At 41.9% G+C, this 8578-nt stretch overlaps 1 protein-coding gene across 3 annotated transcripts in view; it reads left to right on the top strand.

Moving 5' to 3' along the window:
• The window catches only part of pacrg (PARK2 co-regulated), a 242126-nt gene that overhangs the window by 1229 nt on the left and 232319 nt on the right, over positions 1–8578 (top strand). The window lies entirely within an intron of this gene.

Genomic DNA, 8578 nt, shown 5'->3' with positions numbered 1-8578 from the left:
GGGCGCTCACTACCTTTCACTCAGCCTCCTTTGAGTTTGCTTAGCTTGCTGGAAGGGAAATTGGCAATTTGGCACTTGGTCTTTAACTGTTTTGTTGTTGCTGGATTCGCCAGAAAATATTTGGGTTAAAGAAAATAAGTATCATTTCCCTGATATTATCTCATAATCATAGGTGATGAAAGTACTCATACTGTATCATAATTGTTGTGTACAGGTACTAAAACACTAAAATAAAACAGAAACAATAAAATGAACAGACTAAAATAAATAGATGAGGTGCCAAGCCGCCAATAGCGAAAATCGGCTTATAATCGACACCCACTGAAATTTGTTGGGGCGAAAAATACATAAATGAATAAAACTAAGCAAATCTCAAAACAACAACAACAACAAAAAAAAAACGCTGATATTTCTGTCTTTCACCAAAAAGGAAGGAAATGAAGGGGGAATTCTCTCTCTCTCGCTTTCTCTTTTTCTCTCTCTCTTTTACTCTCTAAAATGCAAATCTGTGGCCCTCAACAAGTCGCAAGTAAATGAATAAAATCCTATGGTAAAGCAGTGATGAAACGCCTGTAAACCAAAATGCTCGTAAGTAATAATTGTTTACTGTCAATTATTAACAGGACTATGCGTTCATATTTTGAAAACAAACAAACAAGGTTTCTCTTACTTCCATGTGCTAATTGAAATGTTGCATGTTGTTGTTCAAGAGCTAACTATAGTGTAGCCTTCACGCTTATGCTAACAGAACAATGTTGTACAAATTTGGCTTTGTGTTTCTGAACTGATAAACAAACAAAAAATGGTAAATTAGGTAAAAAAAAATATTAAATTAAATTAGGAAAACTTAAAATATACATCTTACCTGTATGACTTTGTTTCAATTAGACAATGCAAAGTTGATTTTTAGGCTAGCACAAAGACAACACACATTTTCTAGAAACCACTCATGGAGCTAACAAAATTGTTTGACTTTTTTTGTCAATTTATTATAATATATGTCTGTTTTACATAATAAACAGTGAGACAACAACTAAATGTTTTTAAATGTTGGCAATAATAGTAAACAGTCATAGAAAAATGAATAATCAAGATAAGTACCTGAAAGATAGCTAGCTAGCTGCCTGAAAATTATAAACTTAACTTCTGTATTTGTACTTCTGCTTCTCACCAGCACTGATAATAATGTAACATATTTTGTTCAATACACACTTGGCTTGTCATGCTTACTGTCATACAAGCCCCTCCATGTTGTGAGCGTCATCAGCTCTACTGGGGGCTGCAGTCATTTCTCTGTCGAAGAGGCGACATTATTATGTTGTTCGGTGTTAACGCATGAGGAAGGATGACATCCAGTCACATTTCCTTTTCTTAAGTTGCCGTGATGTTGAGTAGCGGCTACTGTTCAACTTCTCCAGGAGGATGTCACGGTCGTATGGGTAGCTGTCAGTGTCGGTCTCAAGGCGCGCTATAAACTATTTTGCGCGGCGTTGAAAGAATATGTAGTGACCTTGTACCTTGTGTTTTTCATTCGATTTTTCTACAGGGATGTACAGTAATTAGGACATTAATACTGCATTAGGATAAGTTAGTTTTAGTCACAAGATGGTGCCAAAGCCCTGTCTAAGAGGAATGTGTGCTAGTAATTGGTATCAAGGAAGTACAGGTATATTGAAGTAAAACTGTTCATCTAGACTGTTCTAAGATTTTAGCATATGTTGGGCAAGGGCTAAATTTAGCCTGGGTTGTTGACGGAAGTTATGGAGAGTCTTTGCTGCATGTTTTTTCTTAGCTGAGATTTTCAAATAAAATAATCAGTGTACCATTTATTTTAATTGTCATGTTGTAAGATGCGATTCAAACTATATTGAGTTTGATAGTGGGATAGTTTATTGAGGGTTGAGTGTTAATTGTAAATTTTGTCAATTAATTTTGCAAAAGGGTTGTTTTCCTAAGATGTTGCTGGCTCACTGTGGATTTTCAATAGATTGGGTTGCCTTGACCCAAGTTTGGGTTAATTATTTTAACCCAGCGGATTGGGTTAAAGATTTGATTTGGGCAGGTTGAAGAGCTGAAGCTGGTCACCATTGCCCCCCCCCTTTTTCTAGGGGGGGGGGGCAGCGCTGGGTTGGCATTTTCACCCAATTTGGGTTACTTTTGACTCTGTAGTTTTTTGTTTTTTTTTCAATTTTGCCTATTTTAATCTTTTTGCGTTTCAAGACTTCAAAATGCCATTGTCATGTACACTAAAAGCCACTCAAAAAAACCCCAATGGTTTTCTCAATTTTCAGCTCAAAGCAGCATTTTAAACGAACAGCAAATGTTTCCCCTCCATGTCCCTGCGTGGCGCTTCCCAAATAATACCAGCGTGGAAACGAGTGGCGGCGTGACACGAGACTTTACAACAGCATGGAACAACAACACCAACAACAACAACAACAAGGACGGACAGCACTCGCGTCCAGATGGGCGCTTCCTGTGCCAGGCAGGAAAATGGCACAGTATTCTGTCATCTTTCATCGCGGCACAAAACTGACACTGCGCATCGCATCCCCTTCGATCGGGGTGAGATGCAAATTCATTTGCAGTCTCTGCATGCTCCCCACTTGGGTTGTTGTCAGAAAGGCATTAAAATTTCACAAGGTTTGCCCCCGCCCCCACCCACTCGTTTCGGTGTCGACGCGCGACTTGACTGGCTACACGAATCCTGATTTGGATGCAATTGCCAAACAAAATACAAGCACCTACAGAGGTAACAAATGATTCTGTTCCGCCCTCAATCCAGTTGGTCAACATACTTCCTTGACACCAATTATGTGGTGCCTTCAAACACGAGTTTAATTCGTTAAATCATGTTTCCTCACTGAAATGAATGGAAATGCCATTCCAGCCTTTTCAAGAAATCCATGAAAAATGTTAGTTCTGTGTTTTTGTGAAGCAGAATAGCACTTTATATAAATTTTTACTCTACTATATAAAACAGACGAAACAATATAAATTCCAATTTTTTTTCCTATGTTAATTCAATGGATATTGTGCTGCTCCTTCTTGGTGTGAGCCACTTGGGGGCAGTATAATACAGACGTATAGAAAAACCGTAGTCTACATGGAGACGGTCTCAGCTCCTCAATAAGCCACTGTAATATTAGTCGTTCTACGTAGAGGATAAAGAATGTCTGTTTGTGTGTTTTTTTTTAATCTATCCGTGGCCAACTGTTTTCAAATATCCATTGCAGAAGGGTGAGCCCGTCAATGGAGTTTTCCATAGTCTGTTAGCATTGAGCTAACAGACATCAAGGCAAAGTTATGCATGTAGTCAAAGCAAGAATTAATCAATAAATAAATAGCAAGGCACCACTGTACTCTTGTCCATCCTGTAGCATTCTTGTAAATATAGACGATGAAGACCGTCCACACCTCCCCCCCAAAAAATACAAAAAGGCAAGTTCTTAAGTGAATTAGCTGAGGACTGGTTCCACAGAAATAACCGAGTCTGAGAACTGGGATTAGGCAGCAGGTCACTGGACTTAAATATGGCGCGCCATTTGTACGCTCAAAATCTCGTATGTCGCAATCGTTGTAAATCGAGTCCCGACTGTTTTGCTTGTGACTTCTCTCGAAACAATGTGAACACTAGGTACCTAATGAATTGACCAGTGTACTTGTGTGTCTGTGTACACACTGATGTCATGATGACACTTGCGCGGCCTGCTTCGTCCCACTCCTCCACTGTGCAGATGCTGCCCTCAGCCTCGTGTTGAACAGATGTTGTGGAGAAGATGATACCGTCCCAGTGCTGAGAGGGGGACAAATTACCAAATGTGCACGCACACACACACACACACACACACATGCACGATGCAAATATAACCTTCAGATTACAGATGGCCCCTATCAGAGGCTGCCGGCTGGATTTGCAAAGAGGTAAATACTGTGGGGGTAATCCAACATGGGAGCCGGAGGACTGCGGAACCGGCACCAGATGGTACTCGTGTATATCTATGTGCGTGCACTCGTGTCGGAGCAAATGTTAAGCACGATCCGACATTGGGATTATGTTTTATGTGGCGTAGATGAATTTGCAGACCATCGGTGGATGATAACCCTTGACTCCTCACAGTTGGTTTCACCCACTATCCCATTAATTGTAGTGAATAAATATTAAGTATTATCATTGTGAAAATGTAATTAAAAATGTGAAATTTTAATAATTTCCCACTTGATGATCTCTCACGGTTTACTAATGTTCCACAGCAGAGTAGTTGGGAATAACACAGTTAACAGAGTCGCTCCCTTGGAGCGACCTTGGGCGCCACACGAGCGAGCGGCGAGCAGACTACGCGGACGCGAGCGTGCTCATGTGACTTTCAACCTCGATTTCCCCCTCGGCGAGAAATATCAGACGGACAGGGAGGATGAGTTGGGAGGCGGGAGGCAAACTGCAAAACAAAGGCAAAGAGACAAGGGTGTTGACAAAGCAACCGAGGCCTGCGTTAATTCCACGATTCCGAGAGGTCGCCGGGCCCGTTGGAGCTGGCACGCCACAGTACCATCCCGTGTTACACCACCCCCCAACCCTCCAGTTCCTGTCGCTCACACTCTCTTTGTCCTTGCCGTAATTTCATCTCCTCGTACGTCATTAGCAAGCGGGCGCCTAATGAATTTTCTTATCTCTGGGAATTCAGTGGCTGTTGTGATAACGCTCATTGTTTTCCACTTCTGCGATTCCCCACATTGGAGGTATACGTGAAAGAGATGATGATGTGGCAAACGGAGACGGAATCTCTAATTTAGACTATTCACAAAAAGTTAACGATATTGAGCTTTTGGTTTAACTTCACGGTGAAACAGGTTAACTTATTTTGAGCTCCTCTAAACTTGTCTTCGAAGTACTGCCTGATCCACCCTTTACATCTATAACGGCTTCAATTATTCACGGAAGGCTTTCCACAATGTTTCGCGGTGTGTTTTTGACCGTTCTGCCGGACGTCCATTTGTGAGGTTGTGCACTATTATTGGCCAAGGTTTTGGATAATTCCGTACTCCCAACTTGGTAGGAACCAATTGGCGACATCCCCTTCCTGTTCCTAGATGAGAAAGAAACATCTGTAAAAACATGGTGTCGATCGTCTTGACTGGCCTGCACGGTGTCATGGCCTCATCCTTAAAGGACATCAAGTTACCGCGGAAATCGAGAGCAAAGCCTTCATGTCCATCATCAGTCTGACTAACGAGTAGGTTTTAGACTTGCAATATGTTACGGAGCTCTGATTTATTGTTAGGTTTCAGGGCGTCCTCAGAAAGTCAAATATTCAAACCTTACTACCACCTTTCCGAAAACGTAATCGAGTCTGCAGGTAAAATGCAGCTGTAACGCATCTACCCTCTCGACATATACCGTATTTTCTCAACCTTTAGGCACATTTAAAAGTCCCAAATATTCCCCAAATCAGACTTGTAATGCAACACACTTGATGTATAGACTGAGACCCATGGATCTGAAGACACACTAGCCCAATGAGACAGATTGCATGTCTGACACAACTGTGCACTGAATTGACTGTGACGAATAAATTATCTGAATACGTCTTTTGGTGATGATTTGAGAGAATCAGTTAGAACAGACCAGTATGTACGTGCGTGAGAAAGCTGGACAAATGGGCTGCTGTCCACGATGTCGTAGAGTGTCTTATCAAGCAAGAAACATCACAGGTTTAGACAACAGACTCTGCAAAAAAAAAAAACACACTGCCCAAAGCACACCACTCACATCTCTCTAACCAGCCATCTGATTGGCTGAGGCTGATAGGCTCCCAGAATGCATTGCAATACTCTTTTTGCGTTATTTCTATTCCTTTTTGGGATATGAATGGCATGAGAGATGCATGTTTTGTGTTCATTTTGTTTCATTGTTTGCTTGTATGCTGGTCAGTGATAGTTTTGATTTAAAACTGTGACTCTAAGGAGTGTGGTGACTCGTGAAATCCCTCCCCTGACATTACAGATTTATTGCGTTGTCATGCAAGCGCCTACAGCCTTTGTTGTACTGGTAATGGTAAAGCTGCTCTTCTCGTAATGAGAGCTGGCATGGCTCGCATGTGCCTCATAGTTTCCCGCGCCCGGTATGGGCTAAATACCGAATTAGCACCTATAACTGACATACGTCTTTTGGCCACGAAAATACGCTCAGTGTTAATGACAATGTCAGGGAGCCCAGAGCGACTTTCTCCTTGAAGTAGTTAGTGACTCGTGATGCCCTTCTAACACTGGTGTTAAGTCCCAGTAGTCGCGCATGCTCCGGTCCAAGTGTCACCTCGCTAAATGCAGGCTCACCCCCGCTCGCCCCACCACCACCAGACACGCACGGAGCGCTCACTGTAAGTGCTAAACACATTCTTCTAACACCTTGCCGATAATAGAATGCAAGCGGGGTGTGATGTGAAGAGAGAGGGTGAGGAAAAGTGAAAAAGATGGCACATTGAATAGAGCGCAGTAGTCTTAATGTGAAATCGCACGAGTGAGGCTATTTGAATTTGCAATACGGAGTTGCACGATTGTCGCTTGGGGATTCTCGAAGTAAGGGGTTCTCAAACATTTTGGATAGCAACCCCAGATGGAAATTTTTGGCTCAGGTTTGGGCCACTCTAAAAACAGGTTCAGTCTTTGTCTCATCAGACCACAGAATTTTCTTTCTCATGGTCTGGGAATCCTTGAAGTACCTTTTGTCCACTGCCAAGTACTTTTTACGAAGGAAAGGCATTCCTTCCTGCCACTCAACCATACATACATGATTGGTGGAGTGGTCTTCCTTCCGGACGGTTCTCCTCTTTGGACAGAGGACTGCTAAAGCTCTGACCGAGTGACCATCATTTTCTTGCTCGAGTTCCTAAGATTCTTGTCCTCTCGTACTCAGTTTAGAAGGACGGCCAGGTCTAGAAAGACACCTGGTGGTTTAGAACTCCTTCCATTTAGAGATGATGGATGCCACTGTCTTCATTGGTACCTTCAAAGCAGCATTTTTTTTCTGGACCCTTCTCCAGACTTGAGCCTCGAGACTGTCTCTGAGTTCTACGGGCAATTCCTTTGACTTCGTTGTCCTCTGACATGCAATTGGACAGATAGTTGTGTGCCTTTAAAATTTAGAACCTCTCAAGGAATATCTGCAATCTGTACTTCGGACCTGCCAAGTTGAGTTTATTTTTTCGCAATGCTCGTTGTGCTGCAGGCCTTTGTCAATTTTGCTCTGAGGCTGAGAACCCTTGCCCAAAAGATGGACCCAGTCCAACAATAGTGTCTTGCCGCACCAGCCGCTTTGTGCTGCGGCTCCCTTACATGTGAATATCTGGTGCCGCAATCAATCTGAATTAATCTTTTGGGCCCAAGGCTTCATCCACTTCATTACTTTTATGTAAACAAAGATAAGAGGAAACTCTGCGTGCTGCGTTTACTGGATGGATTAAATTAAATTGAGGTGAAGAAATCCGCAGCAAAGTGCCCGTTGCATAGCTATAATATGCTCTTTTCTATTAGACTTATGCAGACGCGTGAGATTGGCCAATTTAATGTTGCCTCACTAATGAGAAAACACTGCAGGCCTTCAAAACATCGCTCAGAACGTGGACTTTCGAGGTACCTCAATCCAATCCTCAAACTGCCAGACAATGGAGGTGGGGGGCATACAGTTAAATGGAGGCCATGCAGACCACCAAGTTGCTAACCTGAAATTTAATTTTCGATTATTTTTTTAATTATGTTATGTAAAAAGGGTATACCATGCGTCATTCTGTCCCAAACATTTTGTTGTATTTATTGTATGTTTTAATGCATTTATTTTCATGTTTTCTGGACTATAAGCCGCTACTTTTTTCCTAGATTTTGAACCATGCGGCTAATACGACAGTGCGGCTTTTCTGTGGATTTTTCTTTCACCAGTAGGGGCGCTCTATAGTTATTGAATAAAAAGCTAAATAAATTTAGATTTTTTTTTCTCTTGGGTCTGTTCTGTTTTAATTCGCAAAGTTGTTGCCGTGTTAAAAGGCGCTGTATTAAGAATCTGTTTATGTACCTTTATGCGCATTCACAGTACAAAATTGTTCAGTACATGCAATTAACAACTATTTGTTTTTTCAACATAGAAAACTGCATCTTCTAGCCTTGTGCAGCTTTTTTGTTTATTTTTTTCCCCCCCAATGAGTTGCTGCGGCTTATATGCAGGTGCGCCTTATAGTCTGGAAAATATGATAATTCAGCCAAAGCACTTTTTTAATGTTGACTTTATCACTGACTTAATAAATAAACCTATTTTACTGGACCTTATTTCAAATTCAAGTATAAAAGTAACATTGCGAACGAACGAATGTGCCATACACGGAAAGCAATAAAAATCCTAAATACAAGCCTCGGATCCTTACAGGTGACACTGGTGTCGCCTGAAATTGACGTCAAAGTGCCTTCGGGTTCGCATTGCAATTGTCATGTCACCTGTTTTCTGGGTTTGGTCATGTGATGTTCGCAATGCGAGTCTGAGGGTACGTTTGACGTCAATTTCAGTCGACAGCAGAGGGCGCTACTCCATAAA

The sequence above is a fragment of the Idiotropiscis lumnitzeri genome, chromosome 1, assembly GCF_059441095.1.
Source record: "Idiotropiscis lumnitzeri isolate Australia: NSW breed Sydney's pygmy pipehorse chromosome 1, RoL_Ilum_1.0, whole genome shotgun sequence".
Taxonomy (NCBI): Eukaryota; Metazoa; Chordata; class Actinopteri; order Syngnathiformes; family Syngnathidae; genus Idiotropiscis; species Idiotropiscis lumnitzeri.
This window is presented reverse-complemented; position numbering and strand designations above follow the sequence as displayed.